General features: G+C 45.4%; 1 protein-coding gene across 6 annotated transcripts in view; it reads left to right on the top strand.

The window, feature by feature from the left end:
- Positions 1-6,327: 6,327 nt before the first annotated feature.
- Positions 6,328-25,598, top strand: part of BMF (Bcl2 modifying factor) — a 55,798-nt gene continuing 36,527 nt past the window's right edge. For all 6 annotated transcript variants that reach the window (XR_008313703.1, XR_008313702.1, XM_053285484.1 and 3 more), the window contains exon 1: positions 6,328-6,972. The gene's annotated coding sequence lies outside the window, so the exon portion shown is untranslated. The remainder of the gene's footprint in view (positions 6,973-25,598) is intronic.

Here is a 25,598-nt window from a genome sequence, read left to right as displayed (position 1 = left end):
GAGTTTCAAATCTGCATGCTAAGCTAAAAGAATGATACATCATATCTTTGTGTCTTAACTTCCTTGCTGTTTTAAAATGTTAAAGCACACACAGAAGCCTGATGAGGAAGAGTTTTTTGAAAACTCAAAAGCTTGCTGTTAATGCTTTGTGACTCTTGCTGGTTCCAGTAAAAGTATTGTCCTGGTTTGGGTTGTAGTTTTTCTTTCTTTCATTCTAATGGACCAACATGGCTATCTGTGATTTTATGTCTTGGAGAGCATATACAATTTTGTTTTCTAGGGTGTTAACAGATGGTGAAAAACTCCATTTTAAAACAAAAAATTCCTACTGCTTCTCTATTTGATGTCCAGATGATGTCATCAGCCATTGTGCAATTTTGCAGCCAATCTCTGTTAGGATCTCTAAAGTAGTTTCAAAAATCTCAGTTTGCATTTACATCATGGCATGGCAGCAGATGGCCAGCAGATGGCACTATGAAATTGTGCAACGGCCAAGGATGTAATCTGGACACTGAGTAGAGAAGTAGTAAGAACTTCCATTAAAAAACTGACTATATTGTTTCATCTGGAAACACCTCAAGATATGCCACTCATTGTGCATTTATTTTGTGTTGGCAATGTTGCCCTCCACTGGTATGTTCTGAGAAAAACAATCTATTCCAGAGGACATTTCCCAACAATCAAGTTTTCAATATAATAAATGTGTAACTGTTACCCATTAGTTGCATGCTATCCAAACACCTGCTGTCTAGGTTGTATTTCTGTTGCCCTGATACTGACTGGAAAAATGCAATTCTTCTTCATCTTGTGATTGCTATGTGGAAAGTGGCTATATGTGTATCACAGGCTCCTGTTTAGATATTGCAGTGCAGCTGGTTGCTTGACAGAGCAATAGTTTAGGAGTATCAATGAAAGAGCACACAATCAGAGAGGTGTATCCCAGATTTCCTTGTAATGTCATACATGGACAGGTGAAATAACTCCCATGACTTTAAGATAAGTTTTGTTCTTGTGTTTTAGAGAAGTGCTTTCCCTGCTATGCCACATCATTGCAGGAATGCTCAATCAGCTTTTTTAGTCTATTTTCCTTAAGGAAAGTAAGCTTATAAAATAACCCAGCTCTCTCTCTCTCTCTCTCTCTCTCTCTCTCTCTCTCTCTCTCTCTCTCTCTCTCTCTCTCTCTCTGTGTGTGTGTGTGTGTCCCACTATCAACTGCAATGCCTGGACCAATGTGAACCAAATTGGTTACAATTGTAGGGTCACAAAGGGAAACCTCATGGTGTAGTTTGTGATAATGTCATCCACCCCAACTCAAGATGGCAGACACGTAAACGTGTGAGGCACAAGTGGGCTAACTTGTGAACCACCTAATAGAATTGAACCAAATTTGCTACAGCTGTAGGGACACATAGGGATACCCCAATGGTGTAGTTTGCAATGATGTCATTCACCCCAATTTAATATGGTGGGTGCATGAATGTTTAAGGTCCAAGTGGGCTCACTTGAGAACCACCTAACTGATTTGAATGAAATTTAGTACAATTGTAGTGAGCGATGCATAGGGACATCTCAATGGTGTAGTTTGCGATGGGATCATCATTCAAGATGGCTGATGCATGAATGTGTTAGGTATAAGTGACCTAACTTTTGAACTGCTTAACTGATTTGAAACAAATTTGTAGGGACACATAGGGATGGCTCAAGGATTTGGTGTGGTTTGTAAAACAATAACAACAAATATTTAGGCAGTCTTGGAGGAAACTGATTATCTAGACCAATTTCAAACTGGCTTTAGAGCTGGCTATAGGGTTGAGACAGCCTTGGTCGGCCTGATGGATGACCTTTACCAGGGAATCGACAGAGGGAGTGTGACTCTACTGGTTCTTCTGGATCTCTCGGTGGCGTTCGATACCATTGACCATGGTATCCTTCTGGATCGCCTGGGGAGTTGGGGATAGGAGGCACTGCTTTGCAGTGGTTCCGCTCCTATCTCTTGGGTAGATTCCAGATGGTGGAGCTGGTGACAGTTGCTCCGCAAAATGGGAGCTGCTATATGGAGTATCCCAGGGCTCTATTCTGTCACCAATGCTTTTTAATATCTACATGAAACCACTGGGTGAGGTCATCGGGAGATTTGGTGCTGGGTGTTATCAGTATGCTGATGACACCCAAATCTACTTCTGGATGAGGGAGAACAAATTGAAGCTGAATGCAAGCAAGATGGAGGTGCTCATTGTGGGGGCTCAGAATCTGAGGGGTGAGTTAGATCTTCCTGCGCTGGATGGGGTTATACTCCCCCAGAAGAAGCAGCTTGGGAGTACTCCTGGACCCAGGCCTCACCCTGGTATCTCAGGTGGAGGCCATGGCTAGGAGTGCTTTTTATCAGCTTCGGCTGATTCGACAGCTGTGCGCTCTACGTGGGGCTGCCTTTGTACGTAGTCTGGAAACTTCAGTTAGTTCAGAATGCGGCAGCCAGATTGGTCTCTGGGGCAACTCGGAGAGACCATATGATGCCTGTTTTGAAACAGTTACACTGGCTGCCGATATGTTTCCGGGCAAAATACAAAGTTCTGGTTATTACCTTTAAAGCCCTGAATGGCTTGGGTCTGAGATATCTGAGAGAGCGCCTTCTTTTACATGATCCCCACCGCACATTAAGGTCATCTGAGGAGGTCCGTCTCCAGTTACCACCGGTTCGTTTGGTGGTGACTCAGAGGCGGGCCTTCTCTGTAGCTGCTCTTGGGCTGTGGAATGCACTCCCAGCAGAAATTCATAATCTTAATTCCTTACTGACCTTCAAGAGAGCCCTTAAAACTCATCTGTTTGTCCTGGCCTTTCAGGGTTTTTAATTAGTTATAATCATTTTAATGTAAACCTGGTTTTCAGGGTTTTAATTGTTCTGATATTTAATTGTTTTTTAAGATGTTTTTAAATTGGTGTTCATATTTGTATTTATGTTTTAATTATTTTTAATGATTTCTGTTTTTAATTATAAACTGCCCTGAGCCATTTCGGAAGGCCGGTATAAAAATCAAATAAATAAATAAAATAAAATAAAATAAAATAAAATAAAATAAAATAAAAGTATATACCGCTTTTCAGTAAAAGTTCCCAAAGCGGTTTACATAGAGAAATAAAAATAAAGATGGATCCCTGTCCCCAAAGGGCTCACAATCTAAAAAGAAAGATAATACAGACACCAGCAACAGCCACTGAAGGGATGCTGTGCTGGGGCTGGATAGGGCCAGTTGCTCTCCCCCTGCTCAATATAGAGAATCACCGCTTTTAAAAGGTGCCTCTTTGCTCAGTTAGCATGTCATCCACCCTGAGTCAAGATGGTGGATGCATGAATGTTTGAGGCACAAATGGGCTAACTTGTTAACTGCCTAAACGGTTTGAAGCAAATTTGCTACAGGTGCAGGGAGGGACACATAGGGTTGGCTCAACAGCACAGTTTGTGATGATGTCATCCACCCCCAATCAAGATGGTAGATGTGTGAACACTGAAGGCTGCAGTGGGCTAACTTGTGAGGATGGTAATTATCAATTAAGATTATAGTGCAAGGAAAGTGGGCAGATTCATTCTTACCAGAACAACTAGGGGGCTATACACGCCATCACGTGTGTAGGTGGGTGGGATGGAAGGCAGGGTTCAACCTACCTTCCCCCAAATGAATACGCCGAACCCGTGGTGCACAAGCCATGTGCCCACACAACCAGCGCTGCCAGGAGCAGCACAGATTACTATCTGCGCTGCTTCAAGCAATGCAGGTAAACAGAGGTAGGGACTCATTTACTTGGGTAAACTTGGTCCGGCCTCCAAGAATCCCACAGTGCACCAAGGGCAGTGCACTGACAGATTCCCCCCAGGGGAGGGGAGCTCTAGGCACCCGTCTCTGTCAGCATGAGTTGCAAGAAGCTTGTGCTGACACATGATCCCAGGAGCTGGGTAAAGGGCACATTTGTGCCCTTAACCTTTGCAAAGGGCTGGGTTTTGGTGCTGGGTTTAGCGCCAAAGCACCACCAGGATCTGCACGGATTCTGGTGCATCTCATGGGCAGCCAAGCCCAGGCTTGGCTGCTTAAGCCTTGGTTTGGCTGCTCATAATTACAGCCTCCTTTAAAAAAAAAAAAGTGGCCAACACTAGTAAAGCTACCCTTGCCTCACCTCAACAATCTCAGTTGGCAAACACACGCAAAGCGATTCATGCCAAATTTGTTCTCTCTGACGTATCAGGGCTGCATCAGCCTAAATGTACCTTTATGCAGATATCAGAAGAGCCCTATTCAGTCATTCATTTGCACGGGTGTACAGAGGTCTGTACACTCAATCATACATGTTTTTGTGTGAATTACTGTACCTGTGTTCATTTTAAAAGTGAATCTGAGTAGAGTCCCCTCACATGAATGGTACAGACAGAAAGTATACTGTTTACCTGTGTTCAACTTAACATGTAAATAACTCTTCCTGTGTACAGATCCTTACCTGTGTACACTGTATATTCATGAGTTGAACGTAACTTGTGAATAGGGCTAAAGCTATGCATGTGCCCCTCTCTGGTTCTGGAGCTTTTCTGTTTGAATGGTATCGCTATTTTGCCGCAATACATCTACATGGTATTATAGCTGGCAGTATAGCTGCATTTGCTCTCTTGAACAATGTCTTTATCCTAATTCAGATTATCTATAAAAGAGATGCTGTATCTGTTAGTGCCTCAAATGGGGCTCTAAATCCCGCCCTGCCTGTCACTCACCCCTGCAGCCACCACTCACACTTACAGTGGCATTTGTCTGAAAAGATGAATGGTGCTGAGATTGCAGGTGCCTCCTGATCACGGAAGCCCCAAACCATCATGGAAGCGGCATTCATCTCTTCAGACCAAAGCCACTGTACGCATGAGCAGCGGCCACAGGGCAAGTAATGGGGCCAGGGCGGAACTTCCGTCTCCATTTGAGACACTGTACCACATCTCTTTTACAGAACATCTGAATTGGGCTTTTGTCACCCTGGGAGTGTGTGTGTGTGTGTGTGTGAAAGGATCCTGTATATTAGGATGACAAGATAATTTCTAATTTTGATATAGATATCTAATATTTGATACTAGCTGATATCCTTTCACACTTATGGAGTAAGTCCTATTTAGCTTGATTTTCAAATAGCTTTTGTCTATGACCTTTTAGAGAAGCTGTGAAAGTAATTGTGTGTGTGTGTGTGTGTAATTTCCTAACTTCTTGGGAATAATTCTTATTGAACTCCGTCTCCATGGGAGTTGAGGATTTAATTCTGAATTAACATTCTGAGTTAACATTTTAAGAGAGCGTCTTCTTTGTCATGAACCGTGCCGCCTGTTTCGATCTTCTGGAGAGGTCCGGTTACGGTTGCTGCCGCCTCGTTTGGTGGCAACCTGGAACCGGGCTTTTTCTATAGCTGCCCCGGGACTTTGGAATATGCTCCCTGCTGAAATAAGAGTATCTCCTTCTCTGTTTGTTTTCAAGAAGACCCTCAAGACTCACCTGTTCTCACAGGCTTTTAATTAGAATTAATTTTAATAATTTGTTTTAATAACTATTTTGTGCTATTGTTTTTATTGTGTTTTGTGCATTTTAATCTGTGATTTTTAAATATTGTTTTAAATTTTGTACACTGCCTAAAGATGTATATATCAGGCAGTATAAATATATGATCATTAATAATAATTCTTATTTTATTATTAACACAGTAACAACTGTATTCTGCAGTTTACAGAGTTTCATAAGTGAAGACAGATCTCCGATTGCAAAGGGCTTACAAACTACATTATGAGAGTAAGGAAAACATCGTGGGCAGGGGAGGGAAACAACAAGGGTATCCAAAAGAGAGGAATGAAGTTTCTGTTAGCTGTGATAGGATAAGACAGGTCCTTGTATGGAACTGTGTAACTGGTTAAAAAACAGGAAGCAAGAGTAGGAGTAAAACGACAGTTTTCACAATGGAGGGAAGTAAGCGCTGGAGTCCCCAAAGGATCTCTGTTGGGAATTGTGCCCTGTAGATGGTTTAAAAAACAAAACAAAACCACACTCACGGAGGATAGGTCTGTGACTGGCTATTCGCTGTGACAACTAAACTGAACCTCCCTATTCAAAGGCAGGATATTTTTCAGTAGTATGTTAAGTATTGGGGGGAGGGGAATAACAAGGGAAGCCTATCAGAGAGCTTTTCAGAAGTATAATCTTCTCAGAAGTATCATTTGCTTGGCTACCACACTGCAGCCAGAATGCAAAACGACATGCTACGGTCTCTTGATCATCAATTCTTGCGCGTTGATTGGAGGTGGCGGGGGTGGGGGAAGGGAAGCAGAGACGCATAGTGGTGGCTTCTCCAACACTCCGTCCTGTGTCTCCAGAAAAGGCAACATCATTTGCAGCAAGCGACCTTCCGAGAGCAAAGAGGAAGCTGCCGTGCTTTCCAAGGCGATGTGGGCAAGGCTGCCGCTCCTCGCTTGCCCCCTTTCAGAGAGCTGGAAGCCAAGGAGAAATGGATGTGCGGCGGCTCCGCTGTGAACAGAGATCACGAGCGCGACTCACTCAACAACTAGCCAGCCACGACGGTGACAGCCCCAAGCGTCGCAGTGGGAGCGCGGAGTGCCTCCAGCTCTCCCATTGGCTAGCTCCGTTTGGAAACGTCATGAAGGAGGTGTGGCTTTCATCAGCTGTTTGGGTAATGCCAGGAAGCAAGTGTATTTTGGAAACAATGCCGTGTGGTGCAGGCGTCGGCGGCGCCTGAGGTTGCAGCCCGGGGACTTTCCGGCTCCCGCTCTTTCCGCTGGCCGCTCCTTCTGGCGCAGCTGCAACTGAGGGTTCCGCTTTTGGGGGTTCGCGGAGCCCGTCTTGGAAAGCGCGGGCTCACTTTCTGTCTTTCGTCTACGTCGGACGTCGCTGGCTGCAGAGCCCCAACAGCACATCTGCCCACGTGTCGTCGCGACGGGGGCAGCAGGTCAGTGGTGGCTCTGGGGGGCTTCGCCTTGCACGTTTCTGATCTGTGACAGGCGTTGCTCACCACCACGGCATGGGGAGGGCGAGCCGTCTCACGAGGCGCCTTTTAATTGGACCTTCATTTGCACGTTCGCGGTTTTGGATTTGCTTATCGGCTGTTGCTACCCGCCTTGAGACTTCAAATAGGGTGGGGAGAATGTTAAAACGAATCAATGCCCTGGATGGTTTCTTTAGGGGATGTCTCGCAGCCTGTCTCCACTTGATGCTTGCAGTTGTGGACTCTCCATAGACTGTGATTTGATTCTGTTTGAGCGAGGGAGATTCTCTCGCCCTCCCTAAAATCACTGTTCCATTTTCTGCCTGTGTCTCTGTTGTCTCTGCACTCTGAGCTTAAATTTTGCTGTTTAGCTTGGTAGTAACAATATTTTTTTAAAAAAACAACAACACCTGGATGCCAAATGTTCATCTGCATAGCAGTTCCTTTCCTACATCAGAGAAATGGGATCTCATGAGGTCATATAGTCTCTTGCTCACCTTTCACCTAGGTACTTAATCCATCTGACTCTGTTTTTTTAATGTGCTTTTCCAGTGTGTTTGAGTGCTAGATGAGGGTTGCCCACTTCTCTGTAGTAGAACTCCTGTGGGCTTCACCTGTTGAATTTCTGTCTGCTATATAGCAGTTGGGAGCCATTCCAGAATTTTAATGTTGCAAGGGACCCTGTAGTCCCTGTTCAGAAAACCTGCTTCTGTATAGACTGAGCAAACTATTTAAATGGTTTGTAATTGTTTCCTTCACTATGGTTGCTTGGCATACCCCAAAGAGAATATTTCAGAGCATTGTTCATTATATCTAGAGAAATACTCGAGTCCTTGCAGAGACTTTGCTAGTAAATAGACCATCTACTTCTTCCTAAAAGCAATATATTACACTTGCTAAAACACCAGTTTTGACCTGCTGATTTGCATATTACTAATCATAAAAGAATACTCTGTCAGATTCTCCCGATAAACGCTGGAGTTTACATTCCTGGTTTGTTTTGTGGCTTTAAGGGTTTGTTTTGGCCTCATCCTGAGCTGAAACTCGGCATGTCGGTCTTAAAGTAGAGCTCAGCCTCTCTGGCACTATGAGTGGGAAGGGAAGAGTTAAAGGAATCCTGAAGTCCTAAACTTAGTCCAGCTTGCTTTGTTTTGGTTAGCTGGCAGGCACGTGTGTTATCCCCCTCCCTTGTTCTCCCTCCTCATTGCTCCAGTTCTGAGAGCGGGCAAGAAGTAGTAATGTATGCGGGATTCTTGTTTTTTGTGAGAGAATGCAGGAGGTAAATAGAAGAATATATACATTGTATGCCTCCTAACAGGTGTTTCCAAGTTGAGAGAACTGAAGAATGATTTTCACTGTTTGCAATTTCTTTAAAGGTGCTTGTTGAATTGGTTTCCTTCTTTCAAAAGGATATCGCTATTATTTATTACACTTCTGCAGCTCTTCCAGGAAACCCGGAGCTGCTTACATAGGGCTTCTTAGCATCTCTCGTCAAGCTGCTGACTAGGCTGAGACTACTGAGCTGAACAATGTAACAGTATTGTGTGCTCTCAGACCATTTTCCCAGACTATTTTTAGGGATAGGCTATGGATACCTGTGGCTTCACTCAGCCATGAAGCTCATGGGGTGACCTTGGGCCCCCCACCCCACTCTCTCTCCCCCCCGCCCACCCCTCTCTCTCTCTGCCTCATGCTACCTCACAAGGTGGCTGAGAGTAAGAAGGGGAAATTGTGTACATCAGGGGTTTTCATTCTTGGTCCCAGATGTTGTTGGACTACAACTCCCATCATCCTCCAGGAGCAGTGCTTTTCCGTGAGGTGAGGTGTGGCAGTTGCAACAGATTATTAGGGTGAGGCAGCAAGATGCTCTTCAATCCTGCCTTAAGAAGAGGGGTGGATCAGGGGCATAGCTATGATTTATTTATTTATTATACTTATAAACCGCCCCATCCAAAGGTGTACAACAAATTTAAAAAGACATAAAAACATATATTATTATTATTACATTTACAGTAATCCCTCGACCTACGAACTACTCAACTTACGTTTTTTTCGAGTTACGAGCGACAAAAAAGATTGGAAGTAGTTGCCGGTTTAGAATCAGCTTACTCGACCTACGAATGTTTAGATGCAGCTTCCTCGAATTATGAGTGTTTTGAGACTTCCGTGGTGCGCTCCTTGACTTACGAAAATTTCGACCTCCGAACATGCGTTCGGAATGGATTATTTACGTAAGTCGAGGGACCACTGTATATCCTGCTCTTCCTCCAAGGAGCCCAGAGCAGTGTACTACATACTTAAGTTTTTCTTTCACAGCAACGCTGTGAAGTAGGTTAGGTTGAGAGAGAAGTGACTGGCCCAGAGTCACCCAGCTAGTATTACGGCTGAATGGGGATTTGAACTCGGGTCTCCCCGGTCCTAGTACAGCACTCTAACCACTACAACACGCTGGCTCAATTTCAACACACTGTGCTAAAAGCAAAATAAAAACAATTGAAACCATTAAAAACCAATTAAAATACTTTAAAAACACTTTACAAATCTTGGAAGGCCAGGCCAAACAAGTACATTTTTAGGGCTCTCTTAAAGGCCAACAACGAGCTTAAACTGCGGATATCTGCCAGGAGTGCATTCCATGATCAGGAGCAGCTACAGAAAAGGCCCAGTTCCGAGTTGCCACCAGATATACTGGTGGTAACTGGAGACGGACTTCTCCAGATGACCTCTATGTGCGATGGGGATCATACCGAAGAAGGGGGGTTCTAAGGTAGCCTGGACCGAAGCCATTCAGAGCTTTAAAGGTGATAACCAGAACTTTGTTTTTGCCTGGAAACATATTGGCAGTCAGTTTTAAGACAGGCATAATATGGTCTATCCGGGTTACTGCAGAGACCAATCTGGCTGCCGCATTCTGAACTAACTGAAGTTTCCGAACTATGTACAAAGGCAGCCCCACGTAGAGCGCATTGCAGTAGTCAGCCTGGAGGTTACCAGCTGATGCACCACTGCTTAGAGATCGTTCTCTTCAAGAAATGGATGCAGCTGTTGAATCAGCCAAAGTTGATAGAAAGCAATCCTGGCCATAGCCTCCTCCTGAAATACCATGGTGAGGCCTGGATCCAAGAGCACTCCCAAGCTGCATACCTGTTCCTTCTGGGGGAGTGTAACCCCATCCAGCACAGGAAGATCTAACTCTTCCCTTAAATTCCGATCCCCCACAATGAGCACCTCTGTCTTGCTTGGATTCAGCTACAATTTGTTCTCCCTCATCCAGGCCATTACTGCCTATAGGCAAGCATTTAGGGAGTGAATGACATTTCCTGATGATGATGATGATGATGTGGAGAAATAGATTTGGGTGTCATCAGCATATTGATAACACCCAGCACCAAATCTCCTGATGACCTCACCCAGCGGTTTTATGTAAATATTAAAAAGCATTGGTGACAGAATGAAGCCTTGAGGGACTCCATATAATAGCTCCCGTTGTAAAGAGGAACTGTCACCAAGCTCCACCATCTGGAATCTGCCTGAAAGATAGGAGCGGAACCACTGCAAAGCAGTGCCTCCTATCCCCAACTCTCCCAGGCGATCCAGAAGGATACCATGGTCGATGGTATCAAACGCTGCTGAGAGATCCAAAAGAACCAACAGAGTTACACTCCCTCTGTCGATTCCCTGGTAAATGTCATCCATCAGGCCGGCCAAGGCAGACTCAACCCCGTAGCCCGCTCTAAAGCCAGTTTAAAATGGATCTAGATAATCTGTTTCCTCCAAAGCCGCCTGGAGCTGGTTAGCCACCACCCTCTCAATCACCTTGCCCAACCGAGGGAGATTGGAGACCGGCCTATAACTATCCATCACTGAGGGATCTAGGGAAGGCTTTTTAAGAAGTGGTCTAATCATTGCCTCCTTCAAACAAGGATGCATCTTACCCACCCTCAGCGATAAGTTAATGATATTAACTAGGTCATCTCCAATAACTTCCCTGCTAGATAGAAGCAGCCAAGTCGGGCAAGGATCCAGAGAACAAGTGGTAGGCCGCACCGCCCCAAGCAGCTTGTCCATGTCATCAGGCATCACAGATTGAAACTGATCCAATCTAATACTTCAAGAGGGATTGCTGGACACCACCTTAACAGACTCTGCAGAAACAGTGGAGTCCAAGTCGGCTTGAATACAAAGATTTTGTCTGCAAAGAACCCATTAAAAGCATCTCAGCAGAATAAAGTCCCTGGTGATTGGTTTGAATTGGAAGGAGCCTGAATCAAACTCCTCACAACCGAGTTGACACAGCTCTGATGGACATGAACCAGCAGAAGCAATGCGCGCAGACCAGAATTGTGTTTTTGTCGCACACACCGCCTCCACATAAACCTTCAAGTGGGCTCTGTGCTGTGTCCTATCACACTCAAGACGAGTTCTCCTCTACTTGAGCTCCAGTCGCCTACCTTGCTGCTTCAGACCCCGTACTCCTCTGTATATCAAGGGGCCACTTTTAAAGCAGATTGGAAGGAACGGTTAGGAGAAATCGTGTCTACTGCCCTGGTGAGTTCCCTATTCCAGCTTCCCACCAGGGTATCGACAGAATCACTGGCGGGACCAACATCAAAACCCTCCAAGGCTTTTTGGAATCCTACTGGGTCCAGCAGTTGTCTCAGGTGGACCATCTTAATAGGTCCTCCACCCCTGCAGGGCTGGGTTGTGGCTGTGAAACCAACCTTAACTAGGTAGTGTTCTGTCCATGACAATGGGGAAACCACAGGATCCCGCATCCACAGAACACACCCCAACATGAGTTGGTCCTGAAACTAGTTGGTATAGACCCATAGTTGTCATGGCCACTATGAACTCCTGAGCTGCACCAGACAAGTCAGCCTCACAATGGATATTGAAGTTCCCCAGAACCAAAAGTCTGGGTGACTCAAACACCAGCTCCAAGACCAGCTCTGTTAGCTCCGTTAGGGAGTCAGTTGGGTAGCGGGGTGGACAGTACACCAACAGAATCCCCAATCTATCCCTAGCTGCCAGCCTCAGAAAGACACACTCAATGTAAGTCAACTGTCACACAGGGCCCTGGTAAGGGGAATGGTATCCTTGTGACCACAGCTACTCCACCCCACCGCCCACATTCCCATGCCTGCTCCACAACAGAGTAACCTGGTGGAAGAAGCTGGGCCCAAACTGGGCCACTAGCCTCCCCCATCCAGGTCTCAGTTACACTGTACAAGCCAGGTCGGCTCCCTCATCCATGATCAAGTCATGGATTATTTCGGTCTTATTCTGAACTGACCTGGCTAGGCTAGGTTCTATGGGAAGTTGGAACTGCTTCCCAAGGCCAGAAAGCTGACAGGGCAGCTGGAAGTGGAAACAGTTACTAAATTACTGGTTTCCCTTCCCCTGTAATGGCCAGCTGCTCTGCCAACGCCAATTCTTCTGTTCCCCACCACAACAGTAATAGCTGTCCCAGAGCCACTGGACACACACCCGGCATCATTCTGCCCAAGAGAACCCAACCACATTTATTTATTTATTAGATTTATATACCGCCCTTCCAAAATGGCTCAGGGCTGTTCACAGCATGATAAAACAATTAAAACAAATTAACAATTAAAATCAAACTATTAAAACACAATAAAACCAATAAAACAGCTAAAAGCCCTGAAAATCAGGGCAACAATTTAAAACAGTTAATCATTTAAAACCCTGGAAGGCCAGGCCAAATAGGTAGGTTTTAAGGGCTCTCCTGAAAGAGAGCAATGATCTCAAATTACGAATTTCTGCCGGGAGTGCATTCCACAGCCCAGGAGCAGCTACAGAGAAGGCCCGCCTCTGCATCGCCACCAGATGAACCAGTGGCAACTGGAGACGGACCTAGGATCTTAACGTGCAGTGGGGATCATGTAAAAGAAGGCGCTCTCTTAGATAACTCGGACCTAAACCGTTCAGGGCTTTAAAGGTAATAACCAGAACTCTGTATTTTGCCCAGAAACATATCGGCAGCCAGTGTAATTGTTTCAAAACAGGCATGATATGTTCTCTCTGGGTTACCACAGAGACCAATCTGGCTGCCGCATTCTGAACTGACTGAAGTTTCCGAACTATGTACAAAGGCAGCCCCACGTAGAGCGCATTGCAGTAGTCAGCCTGGAGGTAGTCATTGCAGTAGTCAGCCTGGAGTCCAGAAGGATACCATGGTCGATGGTATCGAACACCACCGAGAGATCCAAAAGAACCAGCAGAGCCACACTCCCTCTGTTGATTCCCCGGTAAAGGTCATCTGTCAGGCTGACCAAGGCTGTCTCAACCCCATAGCCAGCCCTAAAGCCAGTTTGAAATGGATCAAGATAATCAGTTTCCTCCAAGACTGCCTGGAGCTGGTTAGCCACCACCCTCTCAATCACCTTGCCCAACCGAGGGAGACTGGAGATTGGCCTGTAACTGTCCATCATTAAGGGATCCAGAGAAGGCTTCTTTAGGAGTGGTCTAATCAAGGGGGCACCCTACCCTCCCTCAGTGATGCATTTATGATATTAACTAGGCCATCTCCAACAATCTCCCCACTAGATAGAAGCAGCCAAGTCGGGCAAGGATCCAGAGAACAGGTGGTAGGCCTCACCGCCCCAAGCAGCTTGTCCACATCCTCAAGAGTCACAGTTTGAAACAGATCCAATCTAATACTTCAAGTGGGATTGCTGGACACCTCCTCCATAGATCCTGCAAAAACAGTGGAGTCCAAGTCAACCCGGAGATCTTGTTCGCAAACAACCCATTAAAGGCATCACAGCAGAACAACCCCGGGGACTGATTTGAAGTAGAAGGAGCAGAAATCAAACTCCTCACAACTCGGGACAGCTCTGATGGACATGAACCAGCAGAAGCAATGCGCGCAGACCAGAATTGTGTTTTTGTCGCACTCCGCATAAACCATCAAATGGGTCACATGCTGTATCCTGTCACATTCGAACCAAGTTCTCCTCCACTTGCGCTCTAGTCGCCTACCCAACTGCTTCAGCCCCTGCAACTCCTCAGTATACCAAGGGGCCATTTTTGAAGCAGGTAGGAAAGAACGCTTAGGAGCAATCATGTCTACTGCCCTGATGAGTTCCCTGTTCCAGGTTCCCACCAGGGCATCGACAGAATCACCAGCTGCACCGTCAAAATCCTCCAAGGCCTTTTGAAATCCCACTGGGTCCAGCAGCTTTTTTGGACAGACCATTCTAATAGGTCTACCACCCCTGCTGTGAGACCAATCTTAACCAGGTAGTGATCCATCCATGCCAAAGGGGAAACGAAAGGATCCCCCACCCACGGAACAGCCCCCTGATCCGAACAGAAGACCAAATCAAGTGTGTGACCAGCAACGTGAGTTGATTCAGAAACTAATTGAGATAGGCCCATAGTTGTCATGGCTGCTATGAACTCCTGAGCTGCACCAGACAAACCAGTCCCAAAGTGGATATTGAAGTCCCCCAGCACTAAAAGTCTAGGAGACTCCAACACCAACTCCGCAACCAGCTCTGTCAGCTCAGTTAGGGAGTTGGTTGGGCAGCAGTGTGGATGGTACACCAAAAGAATCCCCAATCTATCCCTAGTTCCCAGCCACAAAAATATGCACTCAGTATAAGTCAGCTGTCTCACAGGGGCCCTGGTAAGGGAAATGGTATTCTTATGGACCACAGCCACTCCACCCCCCCACTCACATCCTATAGCCTGCTCCACGACAGAATAACCTGGTGGGAGAAGCTGAGCCCACACAGGACCACTCACCTCCCCCAACCAGGTCTCGGTTATACATGCCAGGTCACCTCTCTCATCCACGATCAAATCATGGACCATTTCGGTCTTATTCTGAACTGACCTGGCATTACAGAGGAGCAAGGCCAGACTCTGTGGGTCGTTGGGGCTTCTCCCTGAGGCCGGAGAGTTGACAGAGCAGTTGGAAGTGGAAACAGTTACTAAATTACTAATTTCCCTTCCCTTGTAACAGCCAGCTGCTCTGCCAGTGCCAATTCTTTTATTCCCCACCACAACAGTAATAGCTGCCTTAGAAATGCTGGGTGCACTCCTAGCACCATCCCCCTCAAGAGAGCCCAAACACATATTTGAAAAAGGCCTGGCACAACCCAATAAAAGGGAGGACTAACAACATTCGACCCAGACCTCCAACCCCACCTTAATGTAACTTCCCCCCGACTCCAGTCCCATACCGAAGGCCCCGCACCAAAGGCCGACCCCCCTTGGCAGCTGCCTACAGGCTTGCCTTCCTCCAATATACGCTGCCAAGGACTCCATAAACCTCTCCTCTCATGAGAGAGCTCTGGTCCTTGGGGACAGGTGGAACAAGTCAAGCACTCAGAGAGAAGGCACAGGTGGAATAGGGTAGCAATCAGGATGCCACAAGCTGGTTCTTCAGAAGGTCTGGGGCTGCAAAAACAAACCTCTTCGGCGGAGACAGGAATACGCAGGCAGGAGGAGACGGCTGTTGTTCATCAGGAAAAGTCAGGGAGCTGACAGCATCAACCCCCTTCCTCTCTTCACCCTCTCTGACCTCCCAGACCCATAATTGAGCAGATGGGTTCAAAGAACCTGGGCCCCCAAGCTCCAGAGGGCCCCCCAGCTCAAACCCCCCCATTTTCTTCATTTTCTTCTTCACTCTGAGGGGCCACTGGGGAGAGGGGTGAACACAGACCCCACTCTCCCCTAGCTATGCTCCTGGGGTGGATGCCCACAAGGGTAGTGTCGTATGGTGCCATGTCTCCCCTGCCTCAAGCACACAGAGCTCTGAAGCTTCAGTGCATGATGGGAGTTCTGCTCTAGCAACATGTGGGGCCTACCTACCTCACAACCCTATCAAGTAGGTAGGCTACAAGATAGTGACTTTTCCCAAAGCCAACCACGCCCCCCTCCCATTTCCAATGGGGTGGCAAGGAGGTATGCTGCCGCCCTGCTGGTCTATTTATACACAGAACGCTGGAGGGGGAAGTGTGTGGGTGGGTGGGGGGAGTGTACCCTCCCCATCCTTAAAGCCCCAACATCAGCTTGAAGGGAGCCAGTTTCATGCACATCCCTACTGTAAGATTTTCCTCTTAGGGGATGGAACTGTAGCTCAGTGGTGCAGAACGTCCCAGATCCATCTCTGGCATCTGCAAGACAGGGCTGAGAGAGACTCTTGCCTGAAACCTTGGAGAGCCACTGCCAGTCAGTGGAGGCAATACTGAGCTAGATGGACCAGTGGTCTGACTCTGTAGAAGGTCGCTCCCTATGTTCCTATCTCTCTGCAGAGGTGCTCTAGGCCAGCACTCTACTGTCATCAATGCACTTCCACTTTTCCCCCTGGCACCAAAGTGGGAGCAGAGGGCAAGGGTGGCAGTGGCTAGCACTCTGCCTAGCACTGGGAGCTATTTTGTGGGGTGGCGGACTCAGGGCTAGGAGGTTGCCAAACCCAGAAGGGCCAATCTTCAGCCTGCGCTGCTTGAGGTGACCATTTCACCCACCTTGATTAGTGGATTAGCTGTGGGCCCCAAATCAGGCCATCACAGCTGCTGTTCTCCAACTATGACTAAAGAGGGAGGCTGTATCTAGCTCCTCCACACTTAGGCCCATGAGATGTTCATGTCGGCTCATCCTGGCAATGGAAAATATGTTTCTACCACCCATTATCTGCCGTCTTTCCCTTCCCCTGCCAGTAGTACAAAAGTGGTGCATGCATGTTCTGGAAGTGGGAGCTCAGTGTTATAGTTCTGTTAAAGCATAATGTAGAAATAAGTCATCTTACCTTCAGTGGCAATGATATTTACTTCCAGGTAAGTATGCTTAGAATTAAACTAAGTATGCAGCTTTTAACTTTTCAATGTTTACTCCAAAGTAAGCCCTACTGAGTTCAAAAACTCTATTCTTAAGTAAGTAAATTTGGATTGCAGCAACTTTGGATTGCAGTCTTAATGGCATCACATTGGGATGCCTCTTGTTATCTCTACACACATTTTATTTATTTATTGTTCTGTTTTTATACTGCCTTTCATAAGGCATCCCAAGGCAGTTTGCAAAAGTTGAAATACAATAAAATTTCATTTAAATCACGTTTAAAACCTTAAAATCCGATAAACAGTAAAAAACATAACACCAAAAAAGAACCACCATAAAAAAAGATAAACAGAAGCAGGAAAGCTGAGAGACCTGGCAACTCCTAAGGGGTAAAAGCTTGAAATATTGAGCCTGCAGTATATTTGGGTTTTAGGCTGACATTAATTCTCCTTCATTGACTCCAAGAACAGTGCTGTATATGCTGCAAATATCCTGGTTTTGAAGTTCATTTTATGGGGCTTTGATAAACCATAAATATAAATGACTCTTGCATATTCTTAGCTTACATGGCTCTAAATTTGGAAAGTAGGAACATATAGTGAGCTATAGCTGAAATCAATACCAAATCATGGTATTGAATAAGAATGCACCACATAAGCTGTGAGGTTGTAGCTTCAAACCTAAGAGAAACTTCATTTGTAGTGCAGGTATCCAAATTTAAACTGGATTTACAGCCCATACCTGTGCATGTTTACTCAGAAGTAAGCTCCTCTGAGTTCAGTGAGACTCCTGAGTGCAAGTGCATTGGATTTTAGTCTTGGTTGAAGCTCTTGATAAGTTACTACAAGTTATATTAAGCTAACCACAGCAAAACAAATGACCCAAGGATTAAATTTCACTTCCTTGTTTGGGGTCTGGGGACTTACATGCATGTGTGTACAGATTATGCAAGCCTTATATATACTATTGAGAAAGTAATTGCTGGTCTTCAGGAGCTCTTCAAAAAACTACGTTGCCTGTCCTTGTAATCTGTGATCCAAGGAGACACCAGCGGACATCTATAGTTTTTCATTTCCTTCTACTGCATTTCATGGGTCTGCTAGTAGGAAGCATTTTCTCTGCATTTATTGTACTTTCTTTCTTTAGAGGAGTTGCAAAAACACCTTATTTTGAGTTATGTAGTTTATACAAAGAAGGAAGCAATATTTGGATTCAGGTTTTCACTGAAAAGTCCTCTCTTTTGGATTTAGGGAGATGCAAAATCTGTACATCTTGGCACTTTTTGATCCTAATAAGCAATGCTTATGTGCCATTGTTAAAACAAACAAACAAACAAACAGCAGAGTGAGAATTAAAGTTGTTGAGCTCATCTTTGAGCCTGTATGTATCCTCTAAAGAGGTGGTTTTTGCTTCAGCACCTAACACATTAATACTTTTATATCATTCATGGCCATTGTCATGTTGGGACTTTTCGCTTCTCAGTCCAGTCTGCTGGCATATACGTGGGTACAGAAGTGTCTGTTTCACTCTTACTTTCTCCTTTTCCTTTCTTTTAAGTAAATAAGATGGGTACTTTCACCTTTTATAGATGATGACTTTGCTACACATTCTACCCTGCACTTGATATATGATAAATTGGCAGGATCTATTTACATACGAGTTGCTTTTCTGAAGAAGAAAAAATTAAAGCAACATACAATAAAAAGATAAAACTTCAATCAGTCACAAAATAAAATAAAGACAGCAGTTCAAACCAGCATCAACTCTAACAACTTTTTTATTACGTTTGTATCCTGTTCTTTCTCCAAGGAGCCCAGAGTGATGCACATGGTTATGTTTATCCTCAAAACAACCCTGTGAGGTTAGACTGAGAGACAAGTGACTGGTTCAGAGTCACTCAGTGAGATTTATGGCTGAAGGGGGATTTGAACTAGGGTCTCCCTGGTCCTTGTCCAACACTCTAACCACTACAGCATGCTGGTTCTACTGTCAAAGATTAAAATTGTTCAACCAACTGAAAATGCCTCCTAGATGAAAAGGGGTTAACTTGACCGCAAAAACCGGACCAGCTGCACTGACTTCTCTAAGATGGGAGTTCTACAAGGATTCAAGAGATGGTGCTGTTTATTGTTCAACAAAGGATTAATGCCATCCCCCCTTAAGGAGGAGTTGTAATACCCCTGTTGGAAAAAAGCTTTCTCTTCATCCTTTTGTACTGACATTTTATAGACCCATCTTCAGTCACCCTTCTTGGGCAAGGTGGTTGAGTAGGCAGTAGCCTATTAGCTCCAAGGTGCTTTCCAGATTACATTCTGCAATGGGTTGAAATGCTTCGGCTTGGCAGGATTGTATTTACAACCACCCCCAGAATCTCAAACCCCTACAACAGGAAACTACAGCTATTTTTCTGCAAGGGACAACATTGTAGCACTAGAACACACACACACAATCTGGACTAAGGCATCGGAAATGTGAACGGCATCTTGTTTTCAGCTCAGGGATTGTGGGGTCACAACTTGGAAGTATGGAAGCACACTTAGAAGATCTGTGGTGACCCTGTTATAGGGTTTAATCTGGAAAGCACCCTGGTGTTTTTGGATTGTAAGGATTATCTTGATCCAGTTATTCTGAGAGCTGGAGAGGGTGTGTGTGAGAACTTCCTGATCCATTTAGATCTCCTGGAAGCTTTCACTGTCAACCATGATATCTGTGAATGGGAGACTTGATGTGTGAGCCCTGCAAGATATTCCCCTTAGGGGATGGAGCCGCTCTGGGAAGAGCAGAAGGTTTCAAGTTCCCTCCCTGGCAGCATCTCCAAGATAGGGCTGAGAGAGATTCCTGCCTGCAACCTTGGAGAAGCCGCTGCCAGTCTGTGAAGACAATACTGAGCTAGATAGACCAATGGTCTGACTCAGTTTATGGCAGCTTCCTATGTTCCTATGTCTTTAACACTGGGAAGTTTTTCACATGGAACTTTTAAAGCCTCATTCACATCTCCTCCGGAATGGAGGGGGTGCATTCACATATCCGCCAGATTTATCCCAAAGTCCCTGCGAGTTATCGGGGGAACAGTTCACACAATTCAGGTTTTTCACAGCATATTAGAATGTAGCCTGATTTATATGCAGGGTAAAAAAAATCCACTATTTGTGTTGGGTTTTTTGGACAACTTTAAGTTCATAGTGAAGCCTCCCAGTAAATTCGCAGTAAAGCCGGCTGTGTGTAAAAGCCCCAGGAGGCTTTACACACAGGGCTTCTGCCCCAAATCTCCTTTGGGAGAGAGTGTTCACACACCAACCAAACTTACCCCAAAGTCAATTCGAAATCATTCAACCCACTCCACACACAAGTCAGGCTTTGTGATACGAATTCCAGCTTATCTTGAGGTATTTCTGGATTTTAAAAATGCTGGTTATAAGCTACTTTTTCTTTAAAAATGCTGGAGCGAACATGGAGAGGCGCTGACATAGAATCATTAGCATGATAAGAGGCATGCTTTCTTCAAAAATGCAGATCTCTCTCTTTTTCTCTCTCTCTCCTCACCCCCCAGCCCCCCACAATTGGCCAGAAGCAAAACACTGATGCCTGCCATGTGGACTTGCAAAAACAAAACCTGAGAGCAGAGGGGAGGGGCTGCTTCCCTCAATGCCGCGAGTGTACTTCGAAGTGGCTTCTCTCAACATTTACCCCAAAGCCTGAAGTCAAGTGCAATTAACCTCCAGGAGAGGGAATTACTTTGCAGAGTTTCTACAAGAGAGGAAATAACAGAAGATGGTGCTGTAAACTGCTGCTGTCCTGTGGATTTTAGAGTTCTACCTTCTATAGTCTTTAAGTATCTCCATGCACTAAAGGGGAAAATTGTTCAAATATTTGCACACAATGTCACCAGTATGCTGATGACATTCAGTTCTCTTTCTCTGTTGTTGTGGTGGGCTCCTTGAATGACTACCTGAGCCCTGTAATGGAAAGGATAGAAGTTATGGTAATAAATTGAAACTCAGTCCAGAAAAGATGGAGAGCTGTTGATGGTGGATGATTCTATTGACCAGGCTTTAAGAGAAATGCCTTACGTTTATACGATCAGATTTTTAGTTTGGGCAAGCTCTGCTGCTTTGGGGTACTCAGGTGGTAGCTGTATCCAGCTGTAAGCTTTATCTGCTTTGATACACCAGCTGTGCTGTTTATTGGCAACTAAGAATTTGACCTCTTTCATGCATGTTTGGTAACCTCTCGACTACTGTAATGTACGTTATCTGAAGATGGTCTGGAAACTTCAGCTGATCCTGATGTGGCTGCATGGCTTTTATCTTAGCAAAGATAAAAGCAGCCACAAAGACAAAATCAAGGTAGCTAACAGCACCCCTACCAAAAGAAACTCTCAAAACAACCATCAAATAATAAAACAAAGTCAAGTCTAGTAAAACAAGCAAGAACAGTAAAACCACAAAGGTTAAACCTGACAAAATCGACAAAGAAGCAGTTAAAAACATCCACATTCAGCAAACAGCAAGAAAAATCAACACGGCCAACTCAAAGACCTGCTAGAAAAGGCGAGTTTTGGCTTGGTACTTAAAGGTGTACAATATGGGGGCCTGCCTGGCCACCCCGGAGAGAATAGGAATGCTGTTGGTGTACCACTTAATTTGCTGCTTAAATCTCCTCTGCCTGAGCTGATGGAGGTGGTCTCAGATGTGGTCCTGGAGACTCTGGGGGGACTTCAACATCCATGCTGAGTCTATCTTATCAGGTGCCACTCTGGATTTAATGGCTGCTATGACAACCAGGGGCATATCCCAATCATCATCGGCCCCTACGTTTTTGGCAGACATACTCTTGATCTGATGTTTGTTCTGGGCAAAATGTGAGTGATTTAGGGATGGGGTAAATTGGTCCATTTTCCTTGTCATGGAGAGATCATACCTGGTAAGATTAGACCAAGGTTGCCTAACTCTGGGTTAGATTGTTGACACTGACACAACTTCACAGAGACGAGGGACCGTTAGGATGAGCTGCCTGTGGACAGTTCTTGGATCCAAACCGTATCTATTTAAAATAACTCTCGGTTGCTCTTTAGAAAATCCTCAAGGGTGGAATTCCATAACAATGTATCTCGGTTATTAAGGGCTTTAAAGGTAATAACTAACACCTTGAATTGGGCCTAGAAGCAAATATGAAGACCGTCCAAGCAGAACAAAATGAAAGTAATGTTCTCTTTGTAATTCATTCCCTTCATAAGGTCTACTGCTGAGTTTTGCACCAGGAGCTTTACCAGACAGCATGCTTTACCACAGGTTTTCTGCAAGGCTTTACTAGGAGTTCAAAGTTGCCCCCCAAAACCATCACAAAAAGTGGATCTTTTTACCCCAGATATAACTTGGGCTATACTCTAACATACGATGAAAAACCCAAATTGTGTGTGAAGTGCTCCCTGATAGCTCACAGGGACTTACTTGGTAAATTTGGCCGATATGTGAATGCACACCTCCATTCTGGAGGAGATGTGAACTAAAAGCCGGGTGTGAAATACGTCCAGCTGTACATTCCTGACTGTCCTCAAGAGTACCCAATGTAATCTGTGGTGGTGTACTCTAGACAGAGGCTACGATTGCGTAGATGAGATGTAATGCAAGGTCTGATGTTACAGGTGACCAAGCTGTCATAACCAACACCGTGAATTGGACTTAGAAGCAAATAGGAAGCTAGTCCAAGTAGAACAAAATGCGAGTAATGTTCTCATCTAATGTTAAAAATCTTTATGGTAGGGTGCATGAGCTAAATAATACAAGAGAGTACCTGTACTTGACACACAGAAACTTCAGTCCACCTTATCTTATACCTCCTCTAATCTGAATGTGATTCCATGCATACTTTCTTGGAAGTGAATTTCATTGAGTTCAATGGAAATTCATTTCCAAACAATACTAGAGAGTGAGATGAACTTTGGGGGACATTTTTAGGTAAGCATTTTGTAGGAGAGTATAGTGGGGATAGAAATTGCACCAAGCTATGTGCAATGCATTAGAGTTGGTGGTGGGCGGGTAACAGAATGAATCAGTTTTGGGAGAAGGCTTACCCTGTTCTCATTGCAGGTTACAGACTAAATTCAATAAATTCTTTTTAAAAACAACCAAGAACATTCTCAGATTTGCCTGCAGGAAATCAGAGTTCGGCGGCCAGCATACACCATGTAAATTTGCTTAGGCTGGATTATGGGCCAGTTTGGATGCCACCTTACCATCCCATGTGATTAGAAAATGGACATGCTGAGAGTGTGCCCATCATAATGACTTCTGAGGAGTAGAATATAACTGGGACTGAAGACACTGGGAATAGTCACAATTCTTAGAGAGCTTGGAGGAGATATTTCTTTATCTTCCCCCAGCTGCAGCGGAAGTACACAAGTAAGGGAGCACTGCTAATTAATATTGTTTGGAGACATGGAGTTAAAGTTCCAGATAAAGTAGTTTTATTTAGGGAGTCCATCAGGGAGATAGACTGAGACCTACATGCCTCATTGCTAGCTACATACAGGAAGGGGGGAAGGGAGAAAACGGAAGACTATCTTTCCAGGTGAGAGGATGAAACCTGAGCCTATCAGTCTAACAAAGGCAAACGGAGTAGAGAAAGCATGGTCAGAGAGGAAATGCCCTTACTGGCTCTGTCTTCCCCTAATGCACCTAGTGGTCAATAACGTTGCTGGTGCTAAGAGTTGATGCCATCAGGAGCTGCATCTCCAACAACAATCACTACGATCTGGTGTCTTAATATGTGGCTGACACCCAAGAGTGACGTTTCAGTACTTGGGGCCAAAAAAATAAAAAATAAAAATGAGGCCATTTCAGTACTTGAGGCTACATAATTAGAAAGGGAACATGCCAAGAGCACACCCATGGTGATGGCTTCTACAGATGTTCCAACACCCTCCCAACATGTCCTTTGATTGCATGGTATGGGCTGTTCAAATTGCCGCTGAGCAGGGGACCCCCACGTTATAAAGCAGGGAACATTAAAGTATCGTCCAGCCCAGCCCAAGGTTGTATTGTCATTCTGTGGAATGGAGCTGAGCAGGGTCAGAGCTAGTGGTGGAGAGATAACAGAAGGAGAGTGTCCAGGCAGTGGAACATAAGAACAGCCCTGCTGGATCAGGCCCAAGACTGAACTAGTCCAGCATCCTGTTTCACACAGTGGGGCTATTCTGACGATCGGGGGAAATCGGGCTAGGAAAGCCTAGCCTGATTTTTCCCGATCGTCAGAACCATCTGTCTTGGCTGCAAGCCCGGTGGTTCTAGAGCGGGTAACCCGCTCAAGAACCCTTGCCTTAAAACCAGCAAACCTGGTTTTAATTATCGTGAGTAGCCGCGGTGCGGCTTTACGCCGTGCTTACTCATGAGGAGCCCCTCGGAGGGGAGGCGAAAAGCTGCCTCTCGGCTCCGGGGGTCTCACCAGCATGCCCTGCACGCTCACGCATGGCATGCTGGAGCTTGTGGGGGCCAATTGGCCCCCACTCCCCCCAGCCCCCGCCGGCTCTGTCTCGAAGACAGCAATCGTGTGGGCGGCTGATCCAGCCACCCAGGGCTCCCTCCCCGCTCACTGAAACAAACCAGGTCTCACGGATCGTGAGACCCGGTCCAGTGGCTCACCAGATGCCTCTGGGGAGCCCTCAGGCAAGAGCCAAGGGCATGCCCTCTCTCCTGCTGTTGCTCCTCTGCAACTAGTATTTAGAGGCATCTTGTCTCTGAGGCTGGAGGTGGCCTATAGCTGCCAGACTAGTAGCCATTGATAGACTTGTCCTCCATGAACTTATCTAAGCCCTTCTTAAAGCCATCCAGGCTGCTGGCTGTCACCAAATCTTGTGGCAGAGAATTGCATAGGTTAATTATGTGTTGAAAAAAGTACTTCCTTTTGTTAGTCCTAAATTTCTTGGCAATAAGTTTCATGGGATGACACCAGGTTCTAGTGTTATGGGCAGGGGCATAGCAAGGTTGTAGTGGGCCCAGAGACAAGCTTTTAAAATGCCCCCCCCCATCAAGCCCAGCTCATGAAGTAAAGAAATCTTAAATGAGGCTGAATAGTGGTAACAAAAAGCATACTAAAATTCATCTGTGTGTGTATATCTATATCTATCTATCTATCAAAAACCTATGTGCCACAATAGAACAGCATCCTAAATTATTTTTAAAATTGTGGACGATGCAAGTCATTTAATGGTACTAGAGAAAGACATGCTCTTCTAGTAGCTCCAGGTCTTAACACTCACATCAATTTCAGAGGATGAATACAACTGAAGGAACCCCAGGCGGGTGTGTGGCTGGGGGAGTCAGTCATGTTACTTGCCTCTGGGGGCCCCCCAAGGCTGTGGGCCCCCAGACAACTGTCTCCCCTTGCCCTATTATAGTTACGCCCCTGGTTATGGGAAAGAGAGAGAGATTTCTCTCTATCCACTCTCTCTACACCATGCATAATTTAATAGACTTCTACCACATCACCCCTCAGTCATCTTTTTTCTAAACTAAAAAGCCCCAAGTGTTGTAGCTTTGTCTCATAAGGAAGGTGCTCTAGGCCCCTGATCCTCTTGGTTGCTCTCTTCTGCACTTTTCCACTTCTGCAACATCTTTCTTAAGATATGGTGACCAGAACTGTACTCAGTATTCCAAATGTGACTGCACTATGGATTTGTATAAGGGCATTATGATATTAGCATTTCTATTTTCAATCCCCTTCGTAATGATTCCAAACATGGAATTGGCCTTTTCCACAGCTGCCGTGCACTGTTTCGACACTTT

The sequence above is a fragment of the Hemicordylus capensis genome, chromosome 1 (assembly GCF_027244095.1).
Source record: "Hemicordylus capensis ecotype Gifberg chromosome 1, rHemCap1.1.pri, whole genome shotgun sequence".
Classification (NCBI taxonomy): domain Eukaryota; kingdom Metazoa; phylum Chordata; class Lepidosauria; order Squamata; family Cordylidae; genus Hemicordylus; species Hemicordylus capensis.
This window is presented reverse-complemented; position numbering and strand designations above follow the sequence as displayed.